Source organism: Lipotes vexillifer, unplaced genomic scaffold (genome assembly GCF_000442215.2).
Source record: "Lipotes vexillifer unplaced genomic scaffold, Lipotes_vexillifer_v1.1 scaffold230, whole genome shotgun sequence".
NCBI lineage: Eukaryota > Metazoa > Chordata > Mammalia > Artiodactyla > Lipotidae > Lipotes > Lipotes vexillifer.
In genome coordinates, this window is record NW_006775143.1 from 9338373 (window position 1) to 9360477 (window position 22105).

Here is a 22105-nt window from a genome sequence, read left to right on the forward strand (position 1 = left end):
CGGCCCGTTTGGCCTCGCCTTCGACTCCGGACTCGAGATCAAAACTCGCTCAGTGGAGCAGACGCTGGTCCCGCTGGTTTCTCAGGTAAAGCGGCGCGCGCGCGCGGCCCCTGCGTCTCCCTCCGGCCGCGGCCCGCGATGGCGGCGGTCGCTCTCGCTGCAGGGGCCGGGCCAGGCGGGAGGCAGCCGCTGCCCCACATTCCGCGCCAGGACTGCGGCGTCAGTGTCGGACCGCCTGTCTGGGGCTTGAGGACTGGCCTTGGTTGAGGAGGCGGCAGTCGGGACCATCCGAAATCCGGCTGCGGGGCTAAGTGGGCTGAGCAGCAGCGGAGGCTGCGGGGCGGGGAGCCCCGTGCGGACCTGAGTGCCGGCCACAGGTGCGCCGCCCTGCCTCCCCACAGGATCCTCCTCGGGGCTAAGGCTCCGGTGGCCCCCGGCTCCCCGAGGCCAGCTCCCCGGGGACAGAGGGGACCCCCGCGGGGGCTCCGTTGGAGCTTAGGGGCCCTCCTCGCTGCCGCTCTTTAACCCACTGCCCGCACAGCTCTGCACCTCCAGTCCAAACCCGGACTGTGGCCAGTCTGGCTGGGGCGTTGCTGCCGGCCTCCAAGTCCAGCGTGCTCTCCTCTCCCCTAGGCCTTTGTCCCTTTCCCGGGAGTGTGAGTCGGCTCGCCAGTCGCCCGGTCACCCCGGGCCACCCGGCCCCTTCCCCATAACCTGTCTGCTCACTTCAGTTGGCTTTTGTCCGTCCTCGGAAGGGTGAAGTGAAGGACCGTCTGATAGTTAATTCGGGTACACATCTTTTTGCCAAATCCCATTTGGGAATGTATGCTTTATTGAATTTATTGGTCCCAGCAGAAGTCTGGAATCAGCTAATTGATGCGTGTAGCTTTAGAGAAGTTTTTGTTACTGTGAGCCGAGTTTACGCAGCCTCCGGGCTGGAATTCCTCACCTAGATCTGTTGTGATGTGCTAAGCTCTGTGGGGAGTGAAGAATTCTGTGCCTTCAGGAGCTCGTTGGATGTGTGACTCACAACTAGACTGTTAACATCTTGATGCTTCACGTTAGCATTGCCAAGATTTTACAGGTAGAAGGAATCTTAAAGGTTATCTGGTGCTAAATTTAAAAATTCTTAAAGCATCCTTGACACGTGGTCACCAGTCCCCGGCTTAAACATGCTCAGTGATGGGGAGCCTGTAGCTATTCCATAGAATTTCCAGTGGTATCTGTTCTCCATCCCAGCCCTGCAGATATTTGAAAACAGCAGTCGTACATGTCCCTAGATTCCTGTTATGCTGATTAAATAAACAGCCCCATTTTCTTCACCTGTGCTCATTTTAGCCTGGCTAAAATGAATAACCTTGACACTCCCCATCCCCCTCCCCTTCCAGGTCTGAAAGAAGCACTGACAGGTGGGATGAGTTGAGGATCAGTTAGTGAGGTCTGCACTGCCCCTCCCACAAAAGAATACCACTACCACCACCAACACAACCACAACACAAAATGAAAAATACTGGAGTAGTTTTAAGAGAGAGAGTTAAGAGAGTGGTATTTTATCCATTTTTCTTTTTTTAACAATCCAGATATAATGCTTACTATGAGCTAGGCTGTGTTCTAAGCACTTTATACATATTAATTCATTTAATTCTCATAACAATCTTATGAGGTAGAGATATGTTTATTCTCATTATATGAATGAGGAAACTGAGGAATAATGAGGTTAAGTGACTTGTAGTGGGACTTTCACCTGTAAATGTCGAACTGGAGTTTGAATCCAGGCAGCCTGGTCCCAGAGTCTGTGCTGTTAGCTACACCATATTTGTTCTCCCTAGAGATTAGGGGCAGTGATGAGGTCAGCCAGTAGTAGGTACAGAGAAGAGAGTCCACAGTGGAAAAACAAGCTGGAAGGTTGTTGTAATCTGGACAAATGGTAACTTTTCACAGTATCACTGTTAAAAATGTATCCTAGAGTTCTGCATTGTGTAATTCTGGGGTAAGAGAGGGTGGAGAGAGTAGGAGAGTGGAGGAGGAAACGTGAATTGGCTGCCGAGAGGTAACTAGATGTCAATGCCAAAGGGGGAAAATGCCAGCTTTTTTTTTCTTTTCCTTCCCTGTTAAATACTCATTCAGGGCCATAGCTGAGGTTCTGCATTCTACACAGTATGTGTCCACAGCTGTATCTTTAGCATTATTATAACTGATACTCCTAATGATTAACTGTACTCAACAACAAAAAAGTTAACTTATGCTTAAAATCAAGAAATATATAAAGCATGGTCAGAACACTCACAAAGCAGTTAAGTGTGAAATACAGTTTAGAATGATTTTTAAGTTTTAGTGAGCGTTAGTGGATTAAAGTGCAGCTCTCTAGAAAACTCATGTCCAGGAGTCTTATTTTCTAAGGATACTGCATTATTATCCAACTCATGTTTTACCACCATATCCACAAGAATAAGTTTAAGCTTTTCAGGCAAGCATTTGTTGTAAGCTTTCTAGCTGCTACTCTTTGTGGGACTTGTATTCTAGTTGGGAGACAGGGCAGGTACTGAATAGCACATGGCAAGTGTCAGATGAACATCATCCGCAGTAAATGCTCTAAGAGCTCAGAGCAGGTGTGGGTGAGTCAGCAACAATGCCATAGAGGAGATAGGGTCTTGAGGTGAACAAGTAGGGCTAGCTTTGTACAGCTTAGTCAGTTTTAAGCAGAGTTTCTACTCTGATGTCATTTAACCTCTTCTGACTCTCCAGGTAAAAAGTTCTGGGTTCAATGGCTTTATTCTAGGAATGCAGCATCAGTATTAGACAAATATATATATACAATTTTCTGCATTTACATATTAGAAGAGATACATGTTCTTAGTAATAGACGTACAATAGCTTCAGTTAAATTCAACTTCTAATCATGATAAGGAGCACATAGTAAACTAGTAATAGAAGAAAACTTCCTTAACCTGATAAAGAGTACCTACAGAAAACCTATAGTTAACATCACAGCAACAAGTCAAATTTAAAATAAACATTTCCTTTAAACTAGAAACAAGAGGAGGGATATCTGCTCTCATAGCTTCTATTCAAGTGTACTGTAAATCGTAACCAGTGCAACAAGACAAGAAGCGAAAGGTATAAAAGTAGGAAAGGAAAAAATCAAAATATAATTATCTACATAGAAAATGGGAGTCTACAAATAAATTATAAAAGGAAGTTTAGTAAGTTCATTGAATGTAGGCTTCTAAAGTCAACTGCTTTTCTTTCTACATTAATAACAAACAGAAAAGTCGGCCTAAAACATGATACCAGTTAGAATAAAAATGACAGCGAAATATGTGTATATATGTGTATAGCAAAAGAGAGGCCAAACTTCATGAAGAAAATTTTAAAATTTTATGGAAAGCCAAAGTAGAGCTAAATAAATGGGAGAAAAGTACCATGTTCCTGGCTAGATTGACTTGATATTATTTACATATCAATTTTCCCTATTGATATATAAATTTAATGCAATTCCAATGAAAATTTCAACAGGATTTTTTTTAGTAGAATTTGATAAAACTAATTCTAAAATTTGTATGAAAGAGCAAATAGCCAAGAATAGTCAGAAGAGAGACAAGGTGGGTGGACTTGCTCTACCAGATTTCAAGTCTTATTATAAAGCTAGAGTGATTAAGACAATGTGGGTTTAAGAACAGAGATGGACAAATAGACTAGTGAAACAGAATAGAGAATCTAGAAACAGATCCACACGTATACGGAAACTTGATAATTCACAGAATTGGCACTGCTCGTCAGTGGGGAAAGGAAGAACTTTTTAAAAAATGGGAACAATTGGTTATCTGAATAGAAACACATGATATTGAATCCCAATTCCAAATGGATTAAAAATATCAATATGAAAGTAAAAAACTTAAAACACTTTTAGGGAAAAAAATTGGGCAATATCTTCACCACCTCACGGTGGGAAAAGATTTCTTAATACACTGAAAGTATAAACCCTAAGCAAAAATTAATGCATTTGCTCCATTAAAATGGAGAATTGGACTTCCCTGGTGGCACAGTGGTTAAGAATCTGCCTGCCAATGCAGAGGACACTGGTTTGACCCCTGGTCTGGGAAGATCCCACATGCCGCGGAGCACCTAAACCCGTGTGCCACAACAAGAGAAGCCACCACAATGAGAAGCCCGCGCACCGCAACAAAGACCCAATGCAACCAAAAGTAAAAATATAATAAATTAAAAAAAAGAGAATCTTTGTTCATCAAAGTTGAAAGGATAAGCCTTAAAGTGGGAGAATATGATTGCAACACAAATAACCAACAAATGATTGGTAGCACCCAGGATAAATAAAGGAGTCCAATGAATCAAAAATAAGATTACCCATTAAAAATTGGTAAAATGAATACTCATCTTGTAGAAAAGGAAACAGATGTCTAAAAGATGTGTGAAAAGATGCTCAACTTTATTAGAAGTCAGTGAAGTACAAGTTAAAGCTGCAGTGAGAACAAGTGTTGGTGAGGAATGTGGAGTTGATGGAAATGTCAATAGTACAACAGTTTTGGAAAACAGTTTGATGTAATAAAGTTCAAGGTGGGTATTACCTAAGGCCCAGGAATTTCACTGTTAAATCCATACCCCTAGAGAAAATCCTGCACGTGTATTAGAGACATAGATTGGAATGTTGATAGTCTTTTTACTTCTAATGGCTCCAAACTGGAAATTACCCAAATGTCTTTTAGCAGTAGGATGTTTAAAGAAAATGTGCTAAGTTCATACGAGATACTATGCAGCAGTGAAATGAATAAACCATAGCTATAATTATCAATATAGATGAATCTCAAAAGCATAATGTTAAGGAAAAAAATTAAAGGTTCAAAACAGGCAAAACAAAACCATACATCATTTAAGGATATAACATGTGCAATAGTTATAATAAGGGAATGATGAGCACAAAATCAGAGCAGTGGTTTCCTCTGGGGCGGGGGATGAGGGGGTGATGTAGAAAGGGAGGGGCCCCCAGGGCGCATGGGTTGTCAGAGGTGCTGCTAATGTTTTCTTAAGCTTGGTGGTAGGTTTGTTATGTCTTCCTTTCATTTCTTTAAATGGTATGCATACATGTTCTATACACTCATTTGTTGTATATTTCCTAATTCAGATGATTTTTTAAAAGCCCTGGGCTAAGTCGCAAGCACATTTTCTACAGAGCAGCTCCCCACCTTCTTTAATAATCACTTTATTCTTCCTGTCAAAATTCCCACTCCCAGTCTTACAATGCTTTTATCCAAGGAAGGGAAGAGGGATATCTGCCACACGGCTCCACCCTGGTGTGGAATGTTATTCTACCACCCACTAGTCTTTTCCTGTCTGTAATAGATTTACTTCACTCACCGTTATACAGACCCTTTAATTAATCTCCAGGGTAGCTCCCCTGTCTTCCCATTTCTCTCTGCGTTGTCCTGGAAGCTTCTTAGGATCTTTGTCTCACTAAGTTGGAGATGAATACATATGGGACTCTGCTGATTTGTGTATGTGAATATATGTGTTTTTAATTGCAAAGGAAAAACACATAAATAGTGTATAAAGAGAGTGAAAGTGCCCTTTTTCTTGCTTTTAAAGACCTCCTCATGATTTGGTGTGTTTTCTTCTATACTGGTTGCTATAGCTGATTAGCTGATTTTTCTATCTAATAATTTTGAGAATTTACTAATGAGTTAAGCCCGGGGATGAACTTCTCTGTCCTGGGCTGACTCCCTTGTTTTTCAGGTCCCAGGGAATTAAAGCTTTGTTCTTCTATCTGGCCTACCTTTTTTTTTTTTTTCTCCCTGGGTCTTCACTTGCTTTCTTATCTTCCCACAAAATAAGTAAACTAAGATAATCCATTTCAATCAAGAGATTACTGTCAGTTATTCTAGAAAATAAGAATAACATCACAAACTTGAGGAAAGAACAGAGATTCTAGAAATGTGAAAAGGGCAATATCTAATCATTATGTAATGCTTACTAAATACCAGACACTATTCTAAGTACTTTATTTACATATAATAATTTATTCTCCACAATGACCTTATGAGATAGGTACTATTATTACTCCTGTTTTTACAGATGAGAACACTGAGTCACAGAAAGTTTAGATAACTTGCTGTATAATCATATGACAGAGCCAGAACTCAAACCCAGGCAGAGTGACGCCAGAATTCATGCTCTTAACTGCTAGGCTATACTTTGTTGGCGATGAGAACTTCTTGACACCCTTTGTTAGAAGGTATCAAGTAGGTCCAGGTTCTTACTCTTTTATTCCACAGGAGAGTTCTTCAATATATCAGATCCTCTTTCTTCCCCATGGGATACCTTCTCTGCCCTCTTTTCCAGTTCATTCAGACATTCTCTACACTCTGGTGTTAGGGCAACTCTAGGTTGTGACTCCCAATTTAATATGCCTCCTATTTTTGCAGAATAATAGCTAAAATTTTATTAGGCACATTCAAGGCAATTTTACCAGCTGTCTGTCTCCTGATTTTTTTTTTAACGTCTTTATTGGAGTATAATTGCTTTACAATGTTGTGTTAGTTTCTGCTGTATAACAGAGTGAATCAGCTATATGCATACATATATCCCCATATCCCCTCCCTCTTGCGTCTCCCTCCCACCCTCCCTATCCCACCCCTCTAGGTGGTCACAAAGCACCGAGCTGATCTCCCTGTGCTATGCCTCTGCTTCCCACTAGCTGTCTGTTTTACATTTGGTAGTGTATGTATGTCAGTGCCACTCTCTTACTTCGTCCCAGCTTACCCTTCCCCCTCCCCATATCCTCAAGTCCATTCTCTATGTCTGTGCCTTTATTCCTGTCCTGCCCCTAGGTTCATCAGAACCATTTTTTTTTTAAAGATTCCATATATATGTGTTAGCATACGGTATTTGTTTTTCCCTTTCTGACTTACTTCACTCTATATGACAGACTCTGGGTCCATCCAACTCACTGCAAAAAACTCAGTTTCGTTTCTTTTTATGGCTGAGTAATATCCCATTGTATATATGTGTCACATCTTCTTTATCCATTCATCTGTTGATGGGCACTTAGGTTGCTTCCATGTCCTGGCTATTGTAAATAGAGCTGCAATGAACATTGTGGTACATGACTGTTTTTGAATTATGGTTTTCTCAGGGTATATGCCCAGTAGTGGGATTGCTGGGTCATATGATAGTTCTATTTTTAGCTTTTTAAGGAAACTCCATACCGTTCTCCATAGTGGCTATATCAATTTACCTTCCCACCAACAGTGCAAGGGAGTTCCCTTTTCTCCACACCCTCTCCAGCATTTATTGTTTCTAGATTTTTTGATCATGGCCATTCGGACCGGTGTGAGATGATATCTCATTGTAGTTTTGATTTGCATTTCTCTACTGATTAATGATGTTGAGCATTCTTTCATGTGTTTCTTGGCAATCTGTATATCTTCTTTGGAGAAATGTCTATTAAGGTCTTCTGCCCATTTTTGGATTGGGTGGTTTGTTTTTTCGTTATTGAGCTGCATGAGCTGCTTGTAAATTTTGGAGGTTAATCCTTTGTCAGTTGCTTCATTTGCAAATATTTTCTCCCATTCTGAGGGTTGTTTTCTGGTCTTGTTTATGGTTTCCTTTGCTGTGCAAAAACTTTGAAGTTTCATTAGGTCCCATTTGTTTATTTTTGTTTTTATTTCCATTTCTCTAGGAGGTGAGTCAAACTGGATCTTGCTGTGATTTTTGTCCTAGAGTGTTCTGCCTATGTTTTGCTCTAAGAGTTTGATAGTGTCTGGCCTTACATTTAGGTCTTTAATTCATTTTGAGTTTATTTTTGTGTATGGTGTTAGGAAGTGTTCTAATTTCATTCTTTTACATGTAGCTGTCCAGTTTTCCCAGCACCACTTACTGAAGAGTCTGTCTTTTCTCCATTGTATATTCTTGCCTCCTTTATCAAACATAAGGTGACCATATGTGCCTGGGTTTATCTCTGGGTTTTCTATCCTGTTCCATTGATCTATATTTCTGTTTTTGTGCCAGTACTATACTGTCTTGATTACTGTAGCTTTGTAGTATAGTCTGAATTCCTCCAGCTCCGTTTTTCTTTCTCAAGATTGCTTTGGCGGGGCTTCCCTGGTGGCGCAGTGGTTGAGAGTCCGCCTGCCAATGCAGGGGACATGGGTTTGTGCCCTGGTCCGGGAGGATCCCACCGCGGCTGGGCCCGTGAGCCATGGCCGATGAGCCTGTGCGTCCGGAGCCTGTGCTCCACAACAGGAGAGGCCACAACAGTGAGAGACCCACGTACCGCAAAAAAGATTGCTTTGGCTCTTCGGGGTCTTTTGTGTTTCCATACAAATTGTGCAATTTTTTGTTCTAGTTCTGTGAAAAATGCCATTGGTAGTTTGATGGGGATTGCATTGAATCTGTAGATTGCTTTGGGTAATATGGTCATTTTCACTATGTTGATTCTTCCAATCCAAGAACATGGTATATCTCTCCATCTGTTTGTATCATCTTTAACTTCTTTCATCAATGTCTTATAGTTTTCTCCATCTTCCTCTGCTATATTTTGGAAGAGTTTTAGAAGGATAGGTGTTAGCTCTTCTGTAAATGTTTGATAGAATTTGCCTGTGAAGCCATCTCGTCTTGGGCTTTTGTTTGTAGGAAGATTTTTAATCAGTTTCAATTTCAGTGCTTGTGATTGGTCTGTTTATATTTTCTATTTCTTCCTGGTTCAGTCTCGGAAGGTTGTGTTTTTCTAAGAATTTGTCCATTTCTTCCCGGTTGTCCATTTTATTGGCATATAGTTGCTTGTAGTAATCTCTCATGATCCTTTGTATTTCTGTAGTGTCAGTTGTTACTTCTTTTTCTTTTCTAATTCTGTTGATTTGAGTCTTCTCCCTTTTTTTCTTGATTAGTCTGGCTAATGGTTTATCAATCTTGTTTATCTCCTCAAAGAACCAGCTTTTAGTTTTATTGATATTTGCTATTGTTTCTTTCATTTCTTTTTCACTTATTTCTGATATGATCTTTATGATTTCTTCCCTTCTGCTAACTTTGGTTTTTTTTTTGGTTCTTCTTTATCTAATGCTTTAGGTGTAAGATTAGGTTGTTTATTTGAGATGTTTCTTGTTTCTTGAGGTAGGATTGTACTTCCCGCTTAGAACTGCTTTTACTGCGTCCCATAGGTTTTGGGTTGTCGTGTTTTCATTGTCATTTGTTTCTAGGTATTGTTTTGATTTCCTCTTTGATTTCTTCAGTGGTCTCTTGGTTATTTAGTAGCCTATTGTTTAGCCTTCATGTATTTGTATTTTCTACAGATTTTTTCCTGTAGTTGATACCTAGTCTCATAGCGTTGTGGTCAGAAAAGATACTTGATACGATTTCAGTTTTCTTAAATTTACCAAGGCTTGATTTGTGACCCAAAATATGGTCTGTCCTGGAGAATGTTCCATGAGCACTTCAGAAGAAAGTATATTCTGTTTCTTTTGGTTGGAATGTCCTATAAATATCAATTGAGTCCATCTTGTTTAATGTGTCATTTAAGCTTGTGTTTCCTTATTTATTTTCATTTTGGATGATATGGCCATTGGTGAAAGTGGAGTGTTAAAGTCCCCTACTTTTGTTGTGTTACTGTCAATTTCCCCTTTTATGGCTGTTAGCATTTGCCTTATGTATTGAGGTACTCCTGTGTTGGGTGCATAAATATTTACAGTTGTTTTATCTTCTTCTTGGATTGATCCCTTGATCATTATGTAGCGTCCTTCTTTGTCTCTTGTAATAGTCTTTATTTTAAAGTCTATTTTGTCTGATATGAGAATTGCTATTCCAGCTTTCTTTCGATTTCCATTTGCATGGAATATCTTTCCATCCCCTCACTTTCAGTCTGTATGTGTCCCTAGGTCTGAAGTGGGTCTCTTGTAAACAGCATATGTCCGGGTATTGTTTTTGTATCCATTCAGCCAGTCTGTGTCTTTTGGTTGGAGCATTTAATCCATTTACATTTAAGGTAATTATCGATATGTATGTTCCTGTTACCATTTTCTTAATTGTTTCGGGTTTGTTTTTGTAGGTCTTTTCCTTCTCTTGTGTTTCCTGGCTAGAGAAGTTCCTTTAACATTTGTTGTAAAGCTGGTTTGGTGTTGCTGAATTCTCTTAACTTTTGCTTGTCTGTAAAGGTTTTAATTTCTCGATCGAATCTGAATGAGATCCTTGCTGGGTAGAGTAATCTTGGTTGTAGGTTTTTCCCTTTCATCCCTTTAAATATGTCCTGTCATCCCTTCTGGTTTACAGAGTTCATGCTGAAAAATCAGCTGATAACCTTATGGGGATTCCCTTGTATGTTATTTGTTTCTTTTCCCTTGCTGCTTTTGATATTTTTTCTTTGTATTTAATTTTTGATAGTTTGATTAATATGTGTCTTGGTGTGTTTCTCTGTGCATTTATCCTGTATTGGACTCTCTGTGCTTCCTGGACTTGATTTACTATTTCCTTTCCCATGTTAGGGAAGTTTTTGACTATAATCTCTTCAGATATTTTCTCAGACCCTTTCTTTTTCTCTTCTTCTTTTTTTTTTTTTGCGTTATGCGGGTCTCTCACTGTTGTGGCCTCACCCATTGCGGAGCACAGGCTCTGGACGCACAGGCTCAGCGGCCATGGCTCACGGGCCTAGCCGCTCCATGGCATGTGGGATCTTCCCGGACCCGTGCACGAACCCACGTCCCCTGCATCGGCAGGTGGACTCTCAACCACTGCGCCACCAGGGAAGCCCTCTCTTCTTCTTCTGGGACCCCTGTAATTCTAATGTTGGTACATTTATTGTTGTCTCAAATGTCTCTGAGACTGTCCTCAATTCTTTTCATTCTTTCTTCTTTATTCTGCTCCCTGGCAGTTATTTCAACCATTTTATCTTCCAGCTCACTTATCTGTTCTTCTGCCCTAGTTATTCTGCTATTTATTCCTTCTAGAATATTTTTAATTTCAGTAATTGTGTTGTTCATCATTGTTTGCTCTTTAGTGCTTTTAGATACTTGTTAAATGTTTCTTGTATTTTCTCCATTCTGTTTCCAAGATTTTGGATCATCTTTATTATCATTACTCTGAATACTTTTTCAGGTAGGTTCCCTATTTCATCTTCATTTATTTGGTCTCGTAGGTTTGTACCTTGCTCCTTTGTCTGTAACATATTTTTTTTTTTGTTTCTTTTTTTTTTTTTGATGGGTGGTGCTGTGTTCCTGTCTTACTGGTTGTTTGGCCTGAGACAGCCAGCACTGGAGTTTGCAGACAGTTAGATTGAGCTGGGTCTTGGTGCTGAGATGAGGACCTCTGGGAGGCTTCACTCAGATTGACATTCCCTGGGCTCTGAGGTTCTCTGTTAGTCCAGCGGTTTGGATTCGGAGCCCCCACCATAGGAGCTCGGGCCCAACCTCCGGCCTGGGAAGCAAGATCCTGCAAGCTTCTCTGCCTATGCCCATGGCCCCTGCAGTTCCTTCAGGCGTATGTGCGGAGCAGGCCCCAGCTCTGGGAGCACTCAGCCGTGGGACTTGCCACGCCTCCCCTGATTCTTAATGTAATCCTGGGAGGAAAGAGGCTGTGTAGCGACTGAGAGGCAACTTACTGCCTTTGTGACCTTGGGAAAATTCTTAACCTTTTCAAATTTCAGGTTTTTAATCTGTAAGATGAGGGTAGTAACAGTATCTACCTCACAGAGATGTAAGCATTGATTGAATCAGTACGTGTAAAGCACATCAGATAGCGTTTGCTGTTGTGCTTAATGTTAAATGTTAACTAGTTTTATTTTTTGCTTGATAAGGAAATGGAAGTTTGGTCTCACTTTTGTTAAACTGTGTTTAAGTATGTCTATGTAGAAAGCAAGACTGAAAAGAATTATGCCAAGTTGCTCACAAGGTAGTGGGATTATGGTCCACTTTTATTTCTTAGGGCTTTCCTATATTACCCCTTCCCGTTTTTAAAAACAATCAACATGTATAACTTTTTGGATCTCCCTTTTAAAAAGTTTGAAAATAATTTTAGGACATATATAGACCTTTTTCTGTGTATAAATTTATTTATTTTATTTATTTATTTTTGGCTGTGTTGGGTCTTCATTGCTGCGTGCGGGCTTTCTCTAGTTGCGGTGAGCAGGGGCTACTCCTTGTTGTGGCACGCGAGCTTTTCATTGTGGTGGCTTCTCTTGTTGCAGAGCACGGGCTCTAGGTGCACGGGCTTCAGTAGTTGTGGCACGTGGGCTCAGTAGTTGTGGCTTGAGGGCTTTAGAGCGTAGGCTCAGTTGTTGTGGTCAAGCCGGACCAGGGCTTGAACCTGTGTCCCCTGCATTGGCAGGCGGATTCTTAGCCACTGCGCCACCAGGGGAGTCCCATACATAGACCTTTTAATAAGAAATTTTATAAATTGACTTGGCTCCTCCAAATTCAATTTGAAATGCATACCTGTATTTGGACTGAATATTTTGCAGAGTGCTTTGAGTAAAAGGAAGATAGCCACACCTAATTATGCACTGGGGAGGATGCTTGTAGTGAAAGCAGAATGTGTGTTTCAGAACTGAACAATAGTTGGTATTTTAGCCTAATTGCAGGATCTTTTCTTTACAATTGAAAAGTCTAAATTTATAAAGGATTTAATAAAAACAACTTAAACTTCTTTTCTCCAGAGTTTCTTCCAACATGGTTGTTTTGAACAGTCAGTGGTGGTCAAGTTCTCTGTTCTCCACGTGATACTAAGAGTTCCCTAGGATGTATCAGGTGTGGAGAAGGACTAAGCTGGTGCTCATAGTATTCATATTTGTTTCCCTGCTTTCCATAACCCAAGGTTATCCTCAAAATTCAACCATAGAAACACTTCTTTGATGGACTACCTAGTAATTTTAGGTAATATTTTATCTTGAAGAAAGTATTTTTCCCTTCAAGAACAAAAACACTCAGAAAACCCAGGAAGATTGAAAAGCTCCACTAAATGAAAGAGTATGAGGTGGACTTTGGTGTCAGATAAACCTGGGTTCAAATTCTAAACTAGGCCGCTTCTTAACTGTGTAAGCCAAGTACTTAATTTCACTCAGCCTCAGTTTTCTTATCTTGAATAGTATGTAAGGATTAAATAAGAGAGCTAATGATAATATGCCTCTGAGTACTTAAACTGGGTACTATGTTAAATATGATACCACATCATTTTCTTTAATTCTCTTGTCAGTTGAGAAGTCAGAGGCAGGGAAGTCAGGTTGGCTAAGTGGTGAAGAGGCTAGGCTCTTGAGTCAGAGTATCTGGATTTAAATCTTAAATCTCCTACTCTTCTTGATGTCTAATTTCCTTACTCTCCATGCTGTCTAGTTTTCTCATCTGTGAAATGGGGATGATATTAGTACCTATTTCATTGGGATTTTGTGGGGCATTATAATGTAGTACTTAAAAGTGTGGTCTCTGCCAGCATTATCCTGATACCAAAGCCAGATAAGGACACTATAAGGGAAAAAACCAAACCAAATCAACAACAGCAAAAAACTATAGGCCAATATCCCTGATGAATACAGATGCAAAAATTATTAACAAAATACTAGCAAACTGAATTCAGTAGCACATTAAATGGATCATGCACCATGATCAAGTGGGATTTATCCCTGTGTTGCAAGGATGGTTCAATATATGCAAATCAATAAATGTGATACACCACATTAATAAAATGAAGGAAAAATTATATAATCATCACAGTACGTGCAGAAAAAGCATCTGACAAAATTTAACATTCTTTCATGATTGAGTATATAAAGAATGTACCTCAACATAATAAAGGCCATATATTATAAGCTCACAGCTAACATCATTCTCAACAGTGAAATGTTGAAAGCTTTTTCTCTAATGTCAGGAACAAGACAAGGGTGTCCAAACTCACCACTCCTATTCAGTATAGTACTGGAAGTGTTAGCCAGAGCAGTCAGGCAACAAAAAGGCACAAAAGACATCAAAGTCAGAAAGGAAGAAGTAAAGTTATCTCCATTTGCAGATAACATGATCTTATATATAAGGAAATCCTAAAGACTCCTCCAAAAAACTGTCAGAACTAATAAACAAATTCCAAAAGTTGCAGGATAAAAAAATCAACATGCAGAAATTGGTGTTGTGTTTCTATACACTAAAAACAAAATATCTGAAAAAGAAATAAAATGGTACCATTTACAGTAGCATCAAAAATGATAAAATACTTAAGAATAAATTTAACCAAGGAGGTGAAAGATCAGTACACTGAACACTCTAAAACTTTGATGAAAGAAATTGAAGAAGACACAAGTAAATGGAAAGATAAGCCATGTTCATAGCTCAGGAGAATTAGTATTAAAATGTCCATACTACCCAAAGCTATCTATAGTTTCAGTGCGATTCCTATCAAAATTGCAATGGCATTTTTAACAGAAATAGAAAAACAATCCTGAAATTTGTATGGAAACACCAAGACCCCAACTAGCCAAGGCATCCTGAGAAACAGGAAAAAAGCTGGAGGCATCACACTTCCTGATTTCAAACTATACTACAAAGCTATAGTAATTAAACAGTATGGGACCGGCATTAAAATAGACACATGATCCACTGGAACAAAATCCAGAGCCCATGCATACATAGTAAACTTACATTTGACAAGGGAGCCAAGAATACTCAATGGGTAAGGGATAGCTTCTTCAATAAATGATTTGGGAAAACTGGATAATCACATGTAAAAGAATGAAATGGGACCCTTATCTTATACCACTCACAAAAATTAACTTGAAATGGATTAAAGACTTAAGTGTAAGACCCGAAGCCATAAAACTCCTAGACAAAAACATAGGGAAAAAAATCTCCTTGACATTGGTCTTGGCAATGATTTTGGGATATGACATCAAAAGCACAAGTAACAAAAGCAAAAATGGACAAGTTGGACTACATCAGTCTAAAAAGCTTCTGTACAGCAAACAATCTGATTTAAAAATGAGCAGAGGAACTGAATAGACATTTTTCAAAAGACATACAGATGGCCAACAGGTACATGAAAAAAATGCTTAAAATCACCAATCACCAGGGAAATGCAAGTCAAAACTACAATGAGATATTACCTCACATCTGTTAAAATGAGATAAGTGATGGTGGGGATGTGGAGAAAAGAGAATGCTTGTGCACTGTTGGTGGGAATGTAAGTTGGGGCAGCCACTATGGAAAAGAGTATGAAGATTCCTCAAAAAATTAAAAAAATAGAACTACCATATGATCCAGCAGTCCCACTTCCTTCATAGAAGGAAGATCAACTAATCTCAGGTAGCTACACAGATACTTTCTATCACATTGTCCTATTTTAGTATTTTGCATAGCATTTACATTAATTTTTTTTTAACCTATGTGTGTGATTATTGTGTCTCCCCTCACCCCACTAGAATGTAAGGTCCATGAAAATATGGGCCTTTTCTTTCTTGTTCATTGCTGTTTCATCATTGCCTAGAATTTTGTTTGACATATGATAGGTATGCAACAAATATATTTTGTACAATTGGATTATTGTTATTTTGATAGACTGTAAACAGAATAAGGGCAGGATTGTGTTAGTCTTGTTCAGTGATGCATCCTCAGGACCTAGATTCTAGGAAATTTTCAAAATTTGGAAGATAATACTATAGATGAGGAAATTTAGAGAGATTAAGTACATTTCCCTAGGTCATTTAGTTAGTAATGGCAGAGCCAAGGCTCAAACCCAGGCCTTCCTGACCCTAAATTATTAATACCATAACACATAAAGTGCTTGGCACGTAGTTGCCACTCAAAGGGCAAGTCCCTTCCTCTTCTCTTAATTCACTATTCTGGTCTTTGTTAATATATTTATATAAATCATTTCAAAGTTATACACGATGGACATGTACCATTTGGGATTTATATTTTTCATGTAACATTCTTTAAATATTTTTATATGTCACTATAGTTCAGGTACTAATTTTCTAGGACATTTTGGAGATTTGTATTTGTTTCAACCAGCTTAACTTGTCACCTTTTATATTTTATTTCAGGGCCTGGAGTCAAGTGTTAAAGCTCTTGGTATTTTGTTTACTTTGAGTCTGCAACAAAACTGAGAGAAGTATAAAACATAGATTATAGTGGTCCTTCTAAAGTGTAAACAAGTATGGTTCATGTACCATTTTGTACAACCTACACACTGTGCTAGGCAGTGGAGTCGAATGCACGGTGAAGAAGATGCTGTCTTTACTCTCACAGCAGCTCAAGTCACAGTAGAGGAATCTAGACCTGAAGTGCTTTGGTTTTATGTGGATTCTTTGAATGTAATGATCCACCTTCTCCTACTTTTCTCCTGTCTTTAAGATTTGTTGAAATATCTGGAGGGCTTATAGAACTGTGTGCCCTGGATAACTGCCCCCAGGTAAACTTAGAATTGTTATTAATGGAAATGTTGTCCTCAGGAGGGTTGCAAGATGATTTGCTCATTGTCTTTGGGTTGAAGCATTAAAACTATCAATTAATTTAGTGTATTAGGCTAGTGTAGTATGTTGGGCTTAATTTTCTTGGCCATTTTGATACAGCTTTAAAAAAAAGTATTGAGATAAAATTTAAGCAGTTTGCTTTTATCTTTTATTTTTAGATCACCACACTTATTAATCATAAAGATAATACCAAAAAGTCTGATAAAACTCTGCAAGCAATTCAGCGTGTAGGACAAGCCGTAAACTTGGCAGTTGGAAGATTTGTTAAAGTAGGGGAAGCTATAGCCAATGAAAACTGGGACTTGAAAGAAGAAATAAATATTGCCTGTATTGAAGCTAAACAAGCAGGTATGTTAAAGCCTATTTATACCAATTTTATTGCTTTGGATATCATGACAAATTATTGTCTTATTTTGAGTAAAGATGTGTACTGTGTTTTAGCCCTTTTATTACTGATGCCTAGGTCATTAAAGCCCTAGATTAGCATCCAGGAATATTGAATTTCTCTTGGATTAAGTCCTAAATCTGAAACATTGAATTCTTTCACTGGGCAGGGTAGAAGCCCAACATCCTGGCCATCAGCCATTGAATGCAAGAGGTATAGAAGGAATGTGAGGCGTGGACTCTACTGTCAAGGAGCATATTAGCCTATTTGCCATCATGTAGGAAATGGAAATAAAAATAAGCCTGTTTCTGTCTCTACAGCAGACAAATCTGACTTCAGATTTCCTGATGTCTCACAAGTCTATAACTGGTGGCATAGAAGTTTGAGAGAACCTGGGGAGTTTTGACGGATACAGATAATTCAGCTTTATTAAAGTGTCATTTATCCACCTGTTCTTTAAATAAATATTTACTGAGTGCTGGCCACATGCCAGGCATTCTTCTAGACCAGAGGGATATAGCCACATAGAAATCAGTATAAAGTCTGCCCTCGTGGAGCTTGCATTCTAGTGAGGGAGACCATAAACAAATGAATAAATAGATATGTGCATAAGGACAGGTGGTGACAGTTATCATGGAGAAAATGGTAAAGCAGAATAAGGGTTAGGAGACCAAAGGAGGTATATTTTAGGGAGGGCAGGGTTTTTCGACTTTGATGCCGTTGACATTTTGGACTTGAAAATTCTTTGTGGGGGGTGCGGGCTGCCCCGAGCATTGTACAGTCCCTAACTTCTACCTATCAGACGCCTGTAAATCCCTTCTTCCCCCATTGTGACAGCCAAAAATGTCTTGACATTGCCAAATGTCCTCTGAGGGATCAAAATGGCCCCCCCAGTTGAGAACTACTGAAATCGGGGGGTGGAGTCAGGAAATCTCTCTAAGGAAGTAACACTGAAGCAGAGACTGCAGTAAAGTGAGGACCCCAACTATATGAATATCTGGGGGAAGGACATTCCAGGCAAGGGGAAGAGCAAGAACAGGTATGGCTTTCTAGGCGAAGATGGGAACTTTGGGCCATGTTCTAAGTGTCACAGTGGGGCTAGTGGAAGGTTTTGTGCAGGATGGTGACATAATCTCATTTATATTTTAAAAGGATCCCTGGTGGCTGCTGTAGGGAGAATAGATTTTAGGAGGTATGGGGGTGAAATCAGAGACCAGTTAGGAGGCTGTTGTAGTGGTTCAGGTGATAGACGATGGTGACTTAGACCCAGTGATAGCACTTGAGGTGGTGAAAAGGAGTTGCATTTGGTTATATTGAAAAGGTGGAGCTGGTAGGATTTGCTGATAGTTTGGATGTGGGATGTGATGGGAAGAACGGTCATGGATAACTCCAAGATTTGATGGGTAAATGGTAGTGCTCTTAATTGAGGTGGGCAACCCTGAGAGAGGAGCAGGCATGTTTGGAGGGTCATCATGGGGGGAAGGGAGTGGGTGAGATAAGGCCAAGTAATGAGGAGGGGCCAACCAGGCAATACATGGCCCTAATGCTATATGAATGACTTCAGGTACTATTCTATACTTGATAGACTGAGGAATTTGGGGCCAGCTGAAAGACAATAATTTTGTGTTAGAAATCTTTCTGGTAATACGGAGGAAATGAACAAATGAGGGTTGATTGAGAGAGAGTTGAGACTAAAGGCAGAGAGATTAATGTGGAAGCTTTTCCAGTAAACCAGGCTGAACCAAGACAGTGTGTTAGGGATATAAAAACCAGAAAGAGTACACTAAATATTCAGTAAGATGATTAAATGATAGAACTTGGTCATTGGCTAAAGCAAAGGGAGGATTCTGAGTTGACTCTTGGGTTTCTAGCCATCACTAAGATATAGAATAGATTTTATGTAGGGAAGGGGGATGGCCTTATTCTATTCATAATTTATGTTTTACCTACATATTAAAAGAGATATAAGGGAATTCCCTGGCAGTCCAGTGGTTAGGACTCGATGCTTTCACTGCTGTGGCCCGGGTGCAATCCCTGGTTGGAGAACTAAGATCCTGCAAGCCGTAGGGTGTAGCCAAAAAAAAAAAAGAGAGAGAGAGATGTAAAATAGTTACAATTAAACATATGTTTAATAAACCCATTAAAATAGGAGATGAAAATAAATATACTAGAAACTTTGGCCAACATTGTTACTCTAATTAAACATGAAATTTGTCTTTGTACTTCCTGGAAAGCAAGACAAGAAATGTGGGAAAGAAGGGGTTATATAATTCTCATTGTTTGTTGAAAGGAAACAAACCAGCTTGTCAAGAGGAAAGTGACTTTTTTTCCTGGAACTAAATTGTGTGGGCACTTATACAAGAGACGTTATTACATAATGCCATGGACAATTCAACAGAAGACGTAGAGATGTTTTTCATGTTACTGTTTCTTAAGCAAACCCTTAATTAAAGCAAGAGTAGGGGTTTTTAAAAGAAAGGGCAGCCTGAGTCCTCACCTTATTGGCTTCGTAGCATGTCACTGTGCTCAGTGTAAGGTGAGAAGAGGATGTGTACACCTACCCCAGCTCCAGTAGACTGTGCTGCCCTGCAAGTCCTGTAAGCCTAGGAGCTCCATGCAGGTGTCTTTTGGATGCTGTCTGGTGTCATGGGCTGCGCCTGTTGTCTCTTCTCATGTGAAGTGCCCTTTCCCTTCTTGAGAACTGCCTCTTACGGTCACTCAGATAATATAATGAGAATGATGCCTCCTGGAGGATATGGAAGCCTTATTTTCTCTTAACGTATACAAATTTAAGACTTAAGTCACTCCTGGAATGTTTCTAGCCCACTTAGCTCATAGTAGTCATTTTCTCCTTTGGACCATTTAATATTCATTTGAGGGGAATAATGTAAAGTAGTGATAAAGAACTGTGGCTTTGGAGTCAATCCCAACTCTTCCACTTGCTAGCAGTGTGATATTGGGCAAGCTACTAAACTTTTTTAAACCTCAGTTTCCTAATCTATAAAGTGGGGATATTGTTAGTGTTTATAGCAGTGTTTTGACATAATGCATGTATGCATTTGGCACATAGAAAGTGCTCAATAAATATTAGTTGTCATTATAATGATTATTTCTAACTTTTCTTTCCCTGTGTTGAACTTTTGCATTGTGTTTTTACTTTTTTCTAATTGAGGTATAATTGACACACAACATTATATTAGTTTCAGGTATACAATGTAATGATTAGATATTTGTATATATTGTGAAATGATCACCACAGTAGGTCTAGTTAACATTCACACATAGTTACAAGATTGTTTTTTTCTTGCAGTGAGAACTTAAGATTTACTCTATAGCAACTTTCAAATATGCAATACAGTATTATTAACTATGGTTGCCAGGCTGTGCATTACATCCCATGACTTATTTAGCTTATAACTGGAAGTTTGTACCTTTTGAGTCCACCCATTTTGTCCACCCCGCAACTTTTTACTTTTTACTTGGCTTCTAGTCAAGTTTTACATTTTCTGTGGGCACTCAATAAATATTTGTATTTGACCGACTTTGAGTTTTTGCTTTAAGACATAACACTAACTAGTTACATATAGCAAGTTAAAAAATGACAACCATGAAACTGTAAGGCAGCTTTGTGACTTTTCCAGGAAACTAATTTCTGAACAGTCTATACTTGGAACAACTTTATAATGTTAAGGAAGCATTTAACTTCGTTGGTGGAGCTAACCAAATGTTACCGTCCCGCATACTTAGGGCTAAATGCCTGGGGTTTAGTCAGAAAAAGGAAAGGTTAAATAACGCCATATGGGCAAGCTCGTATGTCATATCTTTGATGACTGAGAGCTACTGGAAAAAGTAACATATTCCAGGGGTGCAGAGGAAACATTTTTATACTTCTTGCTATTACAAAGTGATACTTTTCCTCTTGCTCCTTTCTCTGTACGTTAAAGTTTAATTCTAACCTCTTTTTTCTCTTCATATTTGCTATGTAAGCTTTGTATTAGTTACCTATTGCTGTGTAACATATTAACCCAAACTTAGCAACTTAAAACCACAAACATTTTATTCCCTCACATAGTTTCTGAGGGTCAGAAATCAGGGAGTAGCTTAACCAGCTGGTTCTGGGTCAGCGTCTCTCATGAGGTTGCACTCAGGGTGTTGGCTGGGCCTGCAGGTTTGGCTGGACTGCAGGATCTGCTTTCAAGCTCCCTCTCTTGGTTATTGGCAAGCTTCACATTTTTGCTGGCTCTTGACCAGAGGCCTCCGATTCTCCCCATGTATGCCTCTCTGCAGTAGTGGCTGCGTGCAACATGGTAAATGGCTTCCCTCAGAGAGAGAGAGCAACCAAGATGGCAACCTCAGAGTCTTTAACAATCTAAGGTTGGGTGTAGCATACTGTCACTTCTGCCATACCAACCCTGGTATCATGTGGGAGCAGAGAACACAAGGATGAAACTACCAGGAGGTGGGGACCATTGGGAGCCATCATGGAGGCTGGCTACCACAGACTTGGTCTGTTAGTAGAACTTCAGCTGTTGTCATGATATGTAACCACTCCATATGTAATGGCTTATCTTTTGGGTTTTCCTGTATCATTTCAAATTCCGATTGTCTGAAACTAAATTTATCATCTCCCTTCCCATGCCCTTCTGACTTTTTTAAGTGACTTAGGTTTACAACCTTGAAGCCATTTTTTTCACTTTTCCTTTCCTTCTTATCACTGTTAAGGTCCTAATTTTATATTTTGTTCCCTCAGTATCTCCCGAATCATCTTTTTTATATTCCTATGGCTGTCATCCTAGTAAGTTCCTTACTGCTTCACACTCATAATTAAAATAGCTGCCTGGCTCTGAATCTCTCCTTTCTAGTCCATTTTATATGCTTCTATCAGACCAATCTTCCTGAATCCTGACTCATTATGTCATACCTTGTGATATGTCCATTAAAATTCAGATAATTTTTCTCGAGATCCTTAACCTCTTGGGTGTATGTAATAATATTGACAAGAGGGCTTTTGTGAGAAAATCAATCCATTATGTACTCAGACTTATTTACGACTTAAAAATGATCTTGAACATTACAAGATGATGAAAAGTTTATTTTTTTAAACTTTTAAATTTAAACAGTAAGGTTTGGGAAAAAGTTACAGTCTGGTTTAATTTGGGGGGGGGACAAGAAATATTTGAATTGTTTTATTGATGGATAATTGCTATTACAGAAATCAAAAGATTTTCATAGCAACAATGAAGAAGAGACTTTTTTTTTTTTTTTTTTTTTTG

The 22105-nt window shown here is 39.3% G+C and overlaps 1 protein-coding gene across 1 annotated transcript in view; it reads left to right on the top strand.

Annotated features, from left to right (window-relative positions):
• The first annotated feature begins 6 nt into the window (after window positions 1-6).
• The window catches only part of CTNNAL1 (catenin alpha like 1), a 59293-nt gene continuing 37194 nt past the window's right edge, over window positions 7-22105 (top strand). Inside the window, exons 1-2 of the mRNA XM_007449796.1 lie at window positions 7-85; window positions 16606-16795. The gene's annotated coding sequence lies outside the window, so the exon portion shown is untranslated. The remainder of the gene's footprint in view (window positions 86-16605; window positions 16796-22105) is intronic.